The sequence below is a fragment of the Eretmochelys imbricata genome, chromosome 3, assembly GCF_965152235.1.
Source record: "Eretmochelys imbricata isolate rEreImb1 chromosome 3, rEreImb1.hap1, whole genome shotgun sequence".
In the NCBI taxonomy this organism is placed as follows: domain Eukaryota; kingdom Metazoa; phylum Chordata; order Testudines; family Cheloniidae; genus Eretmochelys; species Eretmochelys imbricata.
This window is the reverse complement of record NC_135574.1, coordinates 75687323-75701150: the sequence shown is the minus strand read 5'-3', so window position 1 is coordinate 75701150 and position 13828 is coordinate 75687323. Positions and strand designations below refer to the sequence as shown.

Sequence of the window (13828 nt, the reverse complement as noted above, 5' to 3'; positions counted from 1 at the left end):
TGTCTTTCTTTTACCAATCTCCCTTTCACCTATCTAGGACTCCCACTTGTATCATATTTGAACTTAGTCCCTGATCCTATGATTGGGTCTGCACAGAAGCCTTTTGTCTGCAGGAAGTCCCACTGGTTTCAATAGGGCTCTGTGTGGGCACAAGGGTCCACCAACACAGATCCAGTTATACAATTGGGGCTTTAATTGAAGGCTTTTTGGGGTGGGGAACATATATTTGTTTCTGTAAGGTACGCAGCCTGCTTTGGGATACTCTACAGAAATTAACCTCAAAACTCATGAGTTACATTTGTTTAAAGAAATTAAGACATGCAAGTAGCAGGTAGCTCTCTTATTCAGTTACCCAAGTGTGACTGGGTTGAGTTTATATACATCCACAGCAGAACACAAAGACAATGAACTCACTCCTTTAAAAGGGTTTGACTTTATTGATAACTCATAAACAAGAATACAGCAAAAAGCCTAAATTTCTTCACAGAAATTTGTTATCCCTAGGATCAACCTCCAGAACCTCCTTTGTTCTAGCTCTCTCTTTAGAGGGAGCTATACCACCCTCTTTATAGCCCACATGGAATAATTGTTAAGTATTATTATGTATTTGTAGTGTGGCAGTGCTCAGAAGCTGCAGACCATTGTGCAGAAACATACAACAAAAGAATGGTTCTTGCTGTAAACTGCTACAGTGTGTCGAGAAATCACTTACTGTTATGGAGAGTTCTAATACCTGCTAACCCAGAAAAGTTCCACAAACCTCTTATTTTGAGTGAAAAGACCTGAAAATTAATAAGGAAAATCAAAATAGTTATACTGATAAATGACCATCACAGAATATTATCAAAGTCCTTTATTACCAACTATGCACCAAATTCCAGAATTTTTCTGACTGGACTTGATCCTGATCCTGCAAAGTTAAACATGGTAAAACTTTACAAAGATCTCAGGATCAAAATCTGTTAAAACTAATCCTTAACTTTACACATGTGAGTAGTGTATTAACCTTAATGAGACTACTCACGTGTGGTTAAACACAAGCATAACAGGCCTAAATTACTCATTCTGTGTGTGATCTTGGGCAAATTTCATTTGACCGCCTATTGCCAGGAAATCTATTTGTAAAATTAGGTAAAAAGCAGGATCTTACTGAAAATCAGGGGTGAAATCCTAGTCGCATTGAAATCAATGGACATTTTTCACCCCAGATATCTGAGTTCAGCAGCCTAAGTAGGTGAATTACACAAAAGATTTATCACTGCATATGTAGTATCATCAAGTTTATTTATGAAATTTGCAAACTCAACCACTGTCTTCAGTCTCAGGCGAGTCAGCATATACTGTACAGTTTTTGCTATATAATTAAGCAAAGGAAGCTTCCACAAATGTCTCAAATACTCCAAAACCAGCACAGACTTGAAATAGTAATTAAAACAAAATCTGATAAATACAAAAGTAAATGTAACTTTGAAACCAAACCCAGCACTCAGAAAAGCTATCCTAAAAATTTACAACCACATATGTAAGTGGGATTGCACTGGTGTAACTGAGGGCAGTATCTGGCTTCTGGCATTTATCTCAGTCGATATCTGTACTTCTATTTATGTCTGAAGAGTGTGTACATCTTAATTTGATTGTATGTTCCTGAGGTAGAAATAATGTCATGTATGTGTCTACTACTTGTGCTCTAATAATAATAATTAGTCTATTTTAGTCTATTATCTGCCTTGTATACTAGGGATTCACTTTAAAGACAAGGCTGCCATTTGGCGTGGGGGGAGGGAGTGGCAATCTAAACAATGTCTGTTTTAAACCAGTATTTCATACCTAGGGCCCAAATTCTCTAATGGCAAGCCTTTATGCATGTGCTTAACTTTATGCATGTCAGTACTGGTGTGTAAAGTTAAGTATGTGTGTGTGTAAGTCTTTGGAGGACTTGGGTTTATATAACCAACATTTTCTATAACTGTATTAAGGAAAAGATGATTTTGATGCATCTGTAGCTGCAAGATATTTCAGTATGTTTTTTGTAACCCATGATGTTATTATTGGGGAATCTTGGATTATTGCTAAAATTACTGATCCTTTAAAATAATTTAATATAACTTTGTGGGTGTTTGCCTTTCCCTCCATACATGGAGTTATGCAAATAGAGGCATATTGTTTATTTTCCATTCACAAAGGATGTATTTTGAGGAATGTATTGTTAACTTGTTCCTTATGAGAGTTTTCATGCTTAAAACAAGGATAAAGCATTTCCCAGAAATGAGAAGTGTGACAAATTGAAACTGGCACATATAGCTGGTTCACTAGTTGCCCTTCTGCTAGCCTTTCCATATGGTATCCTTTTTGACAGACATTTGCAAATTTGACTTTTAGAGGCAAGGAATAAAAACATAAAGATCGGTTGCAGTTTTCTGTGATTTTTGGCTTTAACATGATATGGGTTGGAATAAAAAACTTCTATAATTCCTCTTTTGAAATACCTATGGTAAAACAACCCAAAGAATGTACAATTCTATGCTGATAAAATTCAGACTTTAAAATATGAGACAAGAGTATTTATGATATGAAATGCATATACGTATGAAAGATATCATTCTGACTGATTCATTTATTGTTTCCATTTTACAGGTAATGACAGGACCCTCTATAAACAAAAGAACGCTGGCAGAAATAGGACTGATGGAACTAGCAGCTGTTCCAAAGGGCTCAAGATAGAGAGTCAGAGGAGATGAAGCCACAGCTAGTCTTCTCAGTGGGAGAGGGGAGCAACCCCCCCAAATAACACTTAGCACTTACTGTTACCATTATCTAATATTCCTGATACAGTAGCACTTAAAGGCCCCAATCAGAATTAGGGCCAGGTTGTGCTAAACACTGTACAAACACATGCAAAGACAAAAGCTCTACCCTGACGAGTTTACAGTCTAAGCCCCAGATCCTGCAATTTGTTCCACTTAGGAGTCTTCACAAAGGCTTTGTCTACAGTACTATCACTTTTGTCTGTCAGGGGTGTGAAAAATCACACCCCCCGATTGACAAGATTCTCTGATGAAAGTGCCAGTGTGGACAGCACTATGTCTGCAGGAAAGCGTCTCCTGCCGGCATAGCTACTGCCACTCATTGGGGGTACTTTAATTATGCCGGTGGGAGAGCTCTCTCCCACTGGCATAGTTAAGCTACACAGGAGACCTTACAGCGGTCCAGCAGCTGCTCCCGGCTTCTCTCCCGCACTGGATCGCCCCGAGCCGGGGGGAGGGAAGGTGGGTGTGAGCAGCGCGGCCGGGGGCGGGATCGGGAGGCGCGGCCCTGGCCGGGGCCCAGCTTCTTCCGCCGCTTTCTGCTGCTGTCGCTGCTGCCTGCGTGTCGGGGGGAAGCCCGTGAGTGAGGAATCGCGGCCGGGCGCGGGGTAGCTGCGACCCGGGCGCAGCGCGGCGAAGCCCCGGGAGGGAGGCGGCCGCCTCGGGGCCCGGCTCTCGGGCTGTGTCTTCCCTGGGGCCAGCAGCGGCCTGCCCCTCCCCGGGCCTGGGGCTCGCCCACGCTGCTGGCCCGCAGGCGCCTTGGCCCCCTCTTGCCCCCTGCACACACATGGGCTGGGGCCCAGGTACTGGTTGGCTTCAGGGGCCCGCTGGACCCTGCCGGCTCCCGCCGCGCTAGAGCGAGACGGCGGGTTATTCAGCCCGTAGGGCCCGGGCCAGGGGCAGACCCAGAGGTGCTGTTTGTGGGCTGGACCTTGTCCACACTGGGTGCTTGGAGCCCATCAGACGTAGTTCATGGTATTTCAGCTGAGCTGCCATCAGATGGCGACTTGCCTGGCTACCAAACTGGGCTGGGTTTGCACCAGTGACATGGCTGCTCTTGAAACGCTACGGCAGCACATTTGCACTGCAGCGCGGACATTCAGGCGTAGTTAATCCACCTCGCTGAGAGGAGGTAGCTAGGTGGGTGGGAGACGGCTTCCCTCCACCTAGCCTTGTCTGCGCTGTCCTCTAGATCAGTACAGCTATGTCTCTCAGGGGTGTGGGTTTTTCACATGGCTCTGTGTCCGATGGAGGGTCCCATCTTCAAAAATGTCGAATCCCAGGAATGAAGTTACAAGAAACTTTCTTCACAGAAAGAAACCAAATTGCCTGTTACTTTTAACTGATCATTCTGCTGTTGTGTGTTGTCTCATTGCCACACAAGGCACTGGCAGGGTGAGGAGAAGGATGAGGAAGTAGGTTTCATGATGTGAGAATTTGGACCCTTCCCTGTCCCCTGTGGAAAAAAATTATACCTTAGATGTGCTTTAAGAAAGGCCCTATGAAACTCAGTTTCCTGTCTTAATACTTTTTAGTTGTAATAATATTTGAAAGAGTGTAACTTTTGTGTGTTTGTGGAGTTTTTTTCCCCCAGTTTGCCTAAGATGACTTAATTGAGTTTAGTTGTTTAAGAAATACAGTACAACAGAAATAGCAAAATGGGAAAATGTACTTGACCTGAAGTAACTTCTCAGTTGTCTAATAATAATGAAACATTAGTGTCACCATTTGTTGGATTAAAACATGGACTACAGATTTAACTAAGAAGATTCCATTTACTTTGTTAGTCAAGTTAACAGAGAAAGTTAATGCACTTATTTAAAAATTGATTTTCTTTCATGGTCCATGATGCTCATTGTTGTCAGAGTTGATTCACACTCTTCTCTGACATCCTAGCATTTGCCATGCTTGCAATTCCACAGCCTCCATGGAATTACTCTGGAGCCATTCAGCTGGGAAGGAGGGAGAGAAGGGTTAAGTAATAGTGTTCAGCATGCCTCTTGTGACCTGTTAAAATCACTTAACACAAATTCCTGAAGTGCATGAATTTTTTTATCTTATATTTGAAGTTTGAGAGCTGATAGTGGTGATTGGAGGAAAATCCAAAGAAGAGACTTAATTAGTTTGATACTTGGTATATTAGAATCACCAGTGCTGCTCTACATGCTGTATTTTAGCAAGAATTGTTTTAATTTTGGTCCCAGGTTTTAGAGCAGCATCCACTTTATCTTGCAGTTAACTCTACATCAAACCGATGGACATGATTCACGTGACTTCATATGACGTATAGACACAAATAAGCAACTTCCTAAAATTAAAGTAATTTTGTGCAAAGTAATTTGACTAGCAAGGTTGAGCAGTTTAAACTGTATCCGTTGCATTGCTCATAGTATCATAATTTCACATGAGGTGCTGAAATGCAGTCCTTTTTTTAAAAAAGCTCTTTTTTAGCTCTTAAAGTGAAGGCACAAATACGCTAGGCTAGTTGCACAATATTCCTTATGAAGTTACTGTGTAATTTACTCCATTTGTAAATATTTTTTGTCAGATTTCTTCAGGAAATATTGTAAAACTGTTATTCTGTAGATTTGTTTCCCCTTGAGTTCTGTGGCAGTACAGCATCCTGTCTTTTGGGTTTTGCTGGTCACGTCTAAAGCAGAACAAGTCTTCCTTGATTTGGGATTGACATGTGTCATAAAAACAAATTGGGGCATTCCTGTATGTAAAATGAAAACTGGATGTAATCTTACTCTATTGGCAACTTGTCTTTGACTTTCTGAGAAATGGCACTAATACATAGACTTTTCATAGCACTTCACATTTCTGATTCTGTTACTATCATTAACTAATCCTTGTCAGGTAGGTGAATATTCTCTCTACAAATAGGAAAACAGTGGTTAGTTAAATGACTTGCTCAGGGCCACACAGCGAGTTAAAGTGTCATAGCAGATGTTAGCACTCATGAGTTTCCGGCTCTCAGTCCTTCAGCTTGATGTGCGACTTCTTGTGGGTCACAGTATAATAATTCCACAACCACAATTCTAAGGGCTTGTCTACACTGGCACTTTACAGCATAGCAACTTTCTTGCTCAAGGGTGTGAAAAAACACACCCCTGAGAGCTGTAAGTTTCAGTGCTGTAAAGTGCTAGTGTAGACAGTGCACCAGAGCTATTCCCCTCATGGAGGTGTGTGGGGTTGTTTTAGTTGGTTTGTTTGTTTTTTTAATAGTACTGTGAGAGCTCTCTCAATAACATCCAGTGAACTAGTTTTACCCTCTTTTATCTTGGTGTTTTCCTTTTCTTTTTTTGGGTGGGTGGGAGGTAGGTTAGTTTACTTTTGCTTCGTGAAACTGTATGTTGACAGTGGTGTCAGTCTGACATAAAAGACCCTGGCCATTAGTCTAAAAATACTTGCCTACACTCAGTAACAAGATTTTGGCAACTTTTGGCATAGTATATTTTAGTCAAAAATAGCATGTGAATACTGTCACTGGGCAGGCAAATCCGATTTCTGTGAAACATAAGAAATCACAAAATGAAAGACAGATGAGGAATCTGAGGAGAATCACATAGGATGCAAACCATGAGAATGGGCAAACAGTGGTAGATGAAAGTGAAAGTGCTATGGAATCTTTAACTGTTACGTGGGAAGCTGTGTGAGAGAGGCAGCCATGTCTGTTTAACTTCTCCTCCAAAATACAGTCACCCTTCTAGGACTGTAATGTAATGTCAGTGGTGGACTACGAGCTTGAATCATCGTGTGTGATGTGCCTTTGGGTCAGAAGATCATGGACATGACACTACTAGAATTTCAAATGACAGTCTCCAATGAAAGAAGTGTTGCTGCCACTACCAGTCAGTAATTCTGGTCCTTTTATGGCTCTAGCAGGCAGTGAGTACTTGTTTGCTCAAAAGGCTTTCATGGCTGTCATAGCAGTGAAAGTCCTGAACTACTGATTGATGACCTTGTCCAGTTGCTAGCCATGATGAATGCTGTTCTTGCTCTGATTGGAGAACATTTGATCCAGCAGTGAACCAGCCAAAATGCCACAGGTAGCTATGAAAAGTCATCCAAACATTTCTACTTGCCGCTTACATCAGAATGTGCAACAGTTCTGCAATACTTGCAGAAGATGTGTTGATTTGGCACTAGCAGCCCACAAGAATATATTCCTTTTGTACTTTGACAGATTTGAGGAAATGCATAAGGGCCTCTTCTCCAAATACGGCTACAGAACATCTTGGTCTCTAGATGCTGTATAATAAAGGCTCCATGTGTTCTGAGCCAAGCTGTACCTAAATTCTGTGGCAAGGTCCTGTGGTTTCTGTGGCAACCTGGTGCTGGAAGTTCTTCTGCAGCAGCTTCATTTAATCAGTACAGTAGCCGTGTGTTACTTGTTTTTATAGTCAGTTTCTCTCCACAGTGCTGTCTCCACATTTTCAGTGTGATGATGTGATTTCTGTTCAGTTTTGGCAATGTAAAACTGCACCATAGTTGTTGAAGTTTTTGGCAGCTGGATAGGGAGCAGTTGGTGCTTATGGTGTCTGTGGAGAGAGGGAGAAATCAATTTGGGATAAACATATAATCTAAAATGCACAGTAGTGAAATATGCAGTGTAGTTGTGGCCATGTCGGTCCCAGGATATTAATGAGACAAGGTGGGTGAGGTAATATCTTTTATTGGACCTACTTCTGTTGGTGAGGGCTTTCAAGCCACACAGAACTCTTTTTCAGATCTGGGAAAGGTACTTTGAGCATCACAGCTAAATTGAAGGTAGAAGAGATTGTTTAGTATAAGTGGTTAGTACATAGTCTAAGGGACCATTCAAGGTAGAGTGGCCAATTAACACGTTTTCAGTCACAGAACAAAAAGAAGGGGTTAGTGGGTTACAGATTGTTGTAATAATCCATACATCTAGTGTCTGTTCAATCCATGATTTTTAGTATCTAGTAGAGTTATGAATCTAAGATCCCGGGCTTGTCTTTTGAAATCCTTGAAAGTGTTGTGCAGGTTTCCTTTGAGGATGAGGACAGATAGGTCAGACATAGTCATTGCTCTGTGAAAAGTGTTCACCCAACTGTGATGGGTAAAAAGAAAAGGAGTACTTGTGGCACCTTAGAGACTAAGCAATTTATTTGAGCATAAGCTTTCATGAGCTATAGCTCACTGTGTGAGTTCAGTGGAGAGCACAGTGATTGTCTGGCTTCACCCACATAGTTGTTGTTGGGGCATTTAGTGCACTGGATGAAGTACACCACATGTAGTGATAGGCACGGGTAGGATCCATGGATCTTGAAAGGTGTGGTGGGGGGTGGGGTTGGTTGTCCTATCACTGCAGAGGTGTTAATGGGCCACTCTACCTTTGGTCCCTTAGAATATGTGTTAACTACTTGTGATAAACAATCTGTTCCACCTTGCATTTAGCTGTGACGCTCAGAGTACCTTTCCCAGGCTTGAAGAAGAGCTCTGTGTGGTTCAAAAGCTTGTCTCTCTCACCAACAGAAGTAGGTCCAATAAAAGATATTGCCTCACCCACCTTGTTTCTCCAGTAGTGAAATAGCTAATAATATTGGTTTCACAGTTAACGGCCAGATGAAAGTAATGGAAAAGTTTACACTTCTCCGAAGTATGGTTTCGAGCTGACTGCATACTCACTTAGCTACACTTCAGTTTCTGTTCCGTTTGTGGTTTAATTTTTTTGTTTGTTTGTATAAGTAAAATGCTAGATCACTGTTACTACCAATATGTCTATGGAATTCTGTGGTGGTTGATGGACTCCCACAATAACTTGGGTTCTCCTGTTGCAGTTGGCTGTTGGCTTGCTTGTGAACCTCTACTGCCTAGATGATCATGTGCTGGTTTTAGATGAGAACAAACAGTCCACTCTCCAGCAGAAAGAAACTTAGGCTCCACCCTAGAGTGGACCACAATTAGGTAATTTGTAATTCTGTTAAATTCTCTCTAGGTTAGGTGGTGTTTAAATATATGTTAATTAAAACTTATCTAACATATTTTAAAAGACCACCTATTTTTCTAGTCTGAATACAGCCAGAAGATCTCTGCCGGCAGACTCTTTTCCTGTGTCTGTCTCTCATTGACTAGCAAATGATATTTTAGCTTGTAAATACATAGGTATTTGAGGTTCATCCCTTCCAGTATGGCAGTAAAAGGTGTTAGAGCTCTAGTCTGGTTGACTTGGAAGTGATTTGAGTTTCTTTATTTAAAACAATATAATTTTGGGTGGGGGCAGAATTATCTGAAATTCTTGTGGTATCCAGAGAAGGCCTTTCCTCTCCCAAAGTCAGTTAAAAATATACAAGTGTATAAGGGTATATCTACACTGGCAGAGTTGCATCACCAGCAGTTACAGCGCCGCTCAGAGTGCGCTGAAGGGAAACTGCTGTTGTGTGTTCACACTGTCAGCTGCCTGTGGAATAGCGTGTCCACACTTGTGGCACTTGCAGCAGTATTCAGAGCGATGCACTCTGGGCAGCTATCCCACAGAGCATCTTTTCCTCTTCTGCCACTAAGACAGTGGTTCTCAAACTAGGGGCGCTAGGGAAGGGCGGCCAGCTTCCCACAGCCCCCATTGGCCTGGAGCGATGAACTGCGGCCAGTGGGAGCCGCGATCGGTCGAACCTGCGGACGCGGCAGGTAAACAAACCGGCCCGGCCTGCCAGCGGCTTTCCCTGAACAAGCAGCGCCCCTAGTTTGGAAACCACTGCTCTGAGAGTTGTGGGAAGGCGGAGGGGGTTGCGGGGCATCCTGGGTTCTTTTCCAATGCCCTGTGATGCATTGCTTCGCATCCCAGCAATCCCTGTGCTTCTGTCCTCATTTGACGTCATCTTTCAACAGTTTATGTACTGCACGCTCTGTCTCCTCAGTCTGCAGGAATGGATCCCGCTCCATTGACCAATATGCTGCTTGCTTTCACTCACATGTCATGAATGGCAGTGGGCTTATTCCTTAAACTACAAAGGCAAGAGGAGTTCAACATTGGTCTCGCCACGTGTGGTAGCTATGATACAAGATTGCTTGTGGCATTCATGGAGGTGCTGACCACAGTGGAACGCTGCTTTTGGGTTTGGGAAACAAGCACTGAATGGTGGGATCACATCGTCATGCACATCTGGGATGCCGAGCAGTGGCTGCAGAACTTTCGGATGAGGACAGCCACGTTCATGGGACTGTGTGATGAGCTCGCCCCAGCTCTTTGGTGCAAGGACACAAGAATGAGAGCTGCCCTGCCATTAGAGAAGTGCATGGTGACTGCACTGTGGAAGCTGGCTACTCCAACCTGCTACCGATCGGTTGTTAACCAATTTGGAATGGGAAAGTTGACCATTGGACTCGTGTTGATGGAAGTGTGCAGGGCCATTAATCGCATTCTGCTCTGAAAGACTGTGACTCTGGGCAATGTGCGTGACATTGTGGATGTCTTTGCACAAATGGGCTTCCCTAACTGCAGAGAGGTGATAAAAGGCATGCATATTCCAATTCTGGCACCAGACCACCTAGCCACCGAGTACATTATTCAGAAAGGGTATTTCTCTATGGTTTTCCAGGTGCTGGTGGATCACCATGGGTGTTTCATGGACATTTAATGCAGGCTGGTTTGGAAAGTATCTTTCTGGCCCGTTCAGAATGCTGCAAGCAGGGAGTTTCTTCCCGGACCGGAAGATCACCGTAGGGGAAGTCAAAATGCCCATTGTGATCCTGGGAGACCCTGCCTACCCCTTAATGCAGTGGCTTATGAAACCATACACAGGGCACCTTGACAGCAACAAGGAGCAGATCAATAACAGGCTGAGCAAGTGCAGGATGACTGTTGAGTGTGCTTTTGGCTGATTAAAGGCCCGCTGGCGATGCCTAAATGGGAGACTGGACCTGGCCAATGACGATATTCCTATGCTTATAGCCACATGCTGCACGCTCCATAATATTTGTGAAGGGAAGGGTGAAAGCTTCACTCAGGGCTTGATGGCTGAGGCTCAGTGCCTGGAGGCTGAATTTGAACAGCCAGAGACCAGGGGTATTAGAGGGGCGTGGGGCCATAAGGGTTAGTGATGCCTTGAGGCAGCAATTTGAAGCTGAAAGCCACTAATATTTGTTGCTGTACTCAGAAGTGCAGTGCTTGTAATGCTAGGAGGTGATTGTGATTGGTGCAGACAATGTACTATGAAGGTTTAAGAAAATTGCCTGGTGCTTTGCAGGGCTCTGTTTGCTTTCAATTAATGGAATAAAGATTGCTTTCAAACAAAAACAATTATTTTATTAAAAAACAACAAATGGAAGAGAGAGACAAACAAAAAAACACATCAGCACTGTGGGGGATGAGGGAAGGTGGGGTCCCAGGATGGTTAAAGATTTGTGTATGTCCAGGTATCATATGCATCCTTGTCCTTTGGAGTACAGTGCAGTGGGTACTGTACTTCAACAGGGCTAAACTGCAGAGGGATGGGTGTTGAGTGCAGTGGGTACTGGGAGTCCACAGGACTGGACTGTGATAGGGCAGGAGTGGAATGTTGCGGGTACAGACTGGAACCAGGAGGTTGATAAGAGTATGTTGGCGGTGTCTGGGGGGCACATGGGAAAGAGTTTTGTGACGGCGGCTGCAGGGGAGGGCGGGCGCAGAGCTGCTTGGTTTGTAGTGCTAGTAGCTCCTGAAGCACATGTGCTTGGTGCGCCATAACTTTTGAGAGCCGCTCTGTGGCACGCCGTGTTCTCTTTTCGGTCCCTCTTCTCATTGTCCTGCCACTTCTTCAATTCTTGTTTTTTGGCCATGGAATGCATCATGACATCACGCAGTAAATGCTCTTTAGATCTTTGTGGCCGCTTTCTAATTCTGCACAGCCATTCAGCCATCGATAACAAAGAGGGAGGCTGGACTCCCATATCTGTGAAGCCAAAATGCAACATTTTACAGAAGCAGCATTGTTTTCAACACAGAGACCACTGATTCAGTGATGTAAAACACAACCACTATTCACATACTCGTCACTAACTGGCTGACTCCAGTCAAACACATAAGCCACAAGACCCCCAAAATGGTGAGTAACCGCAGGGGCAAGGGAAATCAGTGTTCCCGGACTGTACTGTACACTGGGCACATGGCTCTTGGGGAGAGCCAGCACTGTAGAGCGGGGCCTTATAATCATTACTGTCCCCACGTTTTCCACAGGCTGTGTTCATTATGGAAGAGATCTTGCTGCTGAGGGTGAGCAGGGAATCAAGGGAGGCCGTGGCCCTTATGCGGCTCACCTGGGTGCAGCAATGGTCCCCTTCACCCCCTCCCCAGTGATGGCAGAGTGGTGTGGGAAAATTACCCTTAATGGGGCAGGAAACAAAGTAGCTCTGCCAAAGATCCTGCGGCAGCGGATTGCCCAGTATCTCCACGAGAATTTCGGGTAGATTTGAGGGAGTTGATCAACACCCTCTTCCGCTGCTCAGACTAGGCATGTGGTGGTATGCACATCATACAGACACAACTCTTCTTTCTACAACCCTCCTGCCCCCATCAACTTGCTTCAGCAATTCCCAAAATCAAAGCCACTTACCAGGGGCCTCATCTCCTGTTTGCGCTTCGCCAAGCTCCTACAGCTGTGACTGGCTAGCCTCTTCCGGGGTAGAGAAGAGCTCCTGGCTGCATGTATCTCTGACTTCCGAGTCATCCTCTGCCTCTGGGTCCCCCTCCACATCCTCATCCAAGATTTCCTCCTCCTGGCTCTGTCTACTCTCCACTGGCACGCGAGCCACCAAAGTATGCACAGTGGCCTTTGCAGTGGAGGCGGGGTCGCCATCAAGTATTGCGTCCAGCTCTTTGTAGAACCAGCAGCTTGTGGGCGCAGCATGAGGCATTCCACAGCTCCTTCACTTTGACCTTGCACTACAGTGTGTCCCAGTCCCTGGTCCCTTTCTGTCATGCATCGTGAAATCTTCTGGAGGTATCATAATTCCTATGGCTGGAGCGCAGCTGGGACTGCACAGCCTCCTCTCCCCAAATGCTGATGAGGTCCAGCAGCTCGGCGTTGCTCCAAGCAGGGGATCGCCTGGTGCATGGAGCAGACCTGGTCACCTGGAAAGATGCGCTGAGACCACTGCATGTGTCACCAAGCAAACTGGAAGGGAACTTCCAAAATTCCCAAGGAATTTACAGGTGGGGTGACAGTTGGTCACCTGAGGGCAGGGCAGTAGAGTTCCAACTGATTACTAGAAGTCCTATGTAAATCACAGTTTTTTAGAAGATTCATGATAAGGTCAATGGCAAAGTATTGAATTTCACCAGCAGGCTTAGTCAATTTCAAGGATGGAAAGATTTGTGGCAGAATGGAGTGCTGTGTCTGTGTGGAAGAATAGACATTCTGTGTATGCTCATTGATAAAGTTTGCTGGTTAAATTCATTCTGTCCTTGAAATTGACTGTTTGCACACAGAACTCAATTCTTCCACATGCACACAGCACTGTAAATTATGGTAATTTTTGAAAGAACACCATAGCTAAAGTAATATTTAAAAGGTCACCATTGGGGGCATTTTCGTGATTTCCATGCCCTCTGTGAAATCATGATTTACACAGGGCCCTACCCATAATGCTTGTTCCATTCCATAATTTTCACACTGTTTTTAAAATGCCCACAGTCCTGTACTCTGCTTTTCAGTCTTTACCATCTCTCGGGCAGAAGCATGGAGCCGGCAGAGCTCATTGCAGTTCTAATGACCATGGCTAATACAAGATACAGAATTTTCTTGTATTTGTAGTACTGAGGCCTAGTCTACATTAGAAAATCAAGTCACCATAACTACATCACTCGGGGTGTGAAAAAACTATGTTGCTCCAGATTGGGTTTGGATAAATTGACCTAAGTCCCTGAGTAGACAGCATTAGGTCATTGGAAGAATTCTTCCATCAACCTAGCTACTGCCTCTTGGGGAGGTGGATCTTTCCTGTCAGCATAGGTAGTGTCTGTTCTGAAGCACCAGTGTAGCATTGTAAGTGTAGACAAGCCCTTAGAGTACTACTACTAC

At 44.2% G+C, this 13828-nt stretch overlaps 1 protein-coding gene across 2 annotated transcripts in view; it reads left to right on the top strand.

Moving 5' to 3' along the window:
* Positions 1-3316: 3316 nt before the first annotated feature.
* The window catches only part of USP45 (ubiquitin specific peptidase 45), a 99988-nt gene continuing 89476 nt past the window's right edge, over positions 3317-13828 (top strand). For both annotated transcript variants that reach the window (XM_077812860.1, XM_077812858.1), the window contains exon 1: positions 3317-3383. The gene's annotated coding sequence lies outside the window, so the exon portion shown is untranslated. The remainder of the gene's footprint in view (positions 3384-13828) is intronic.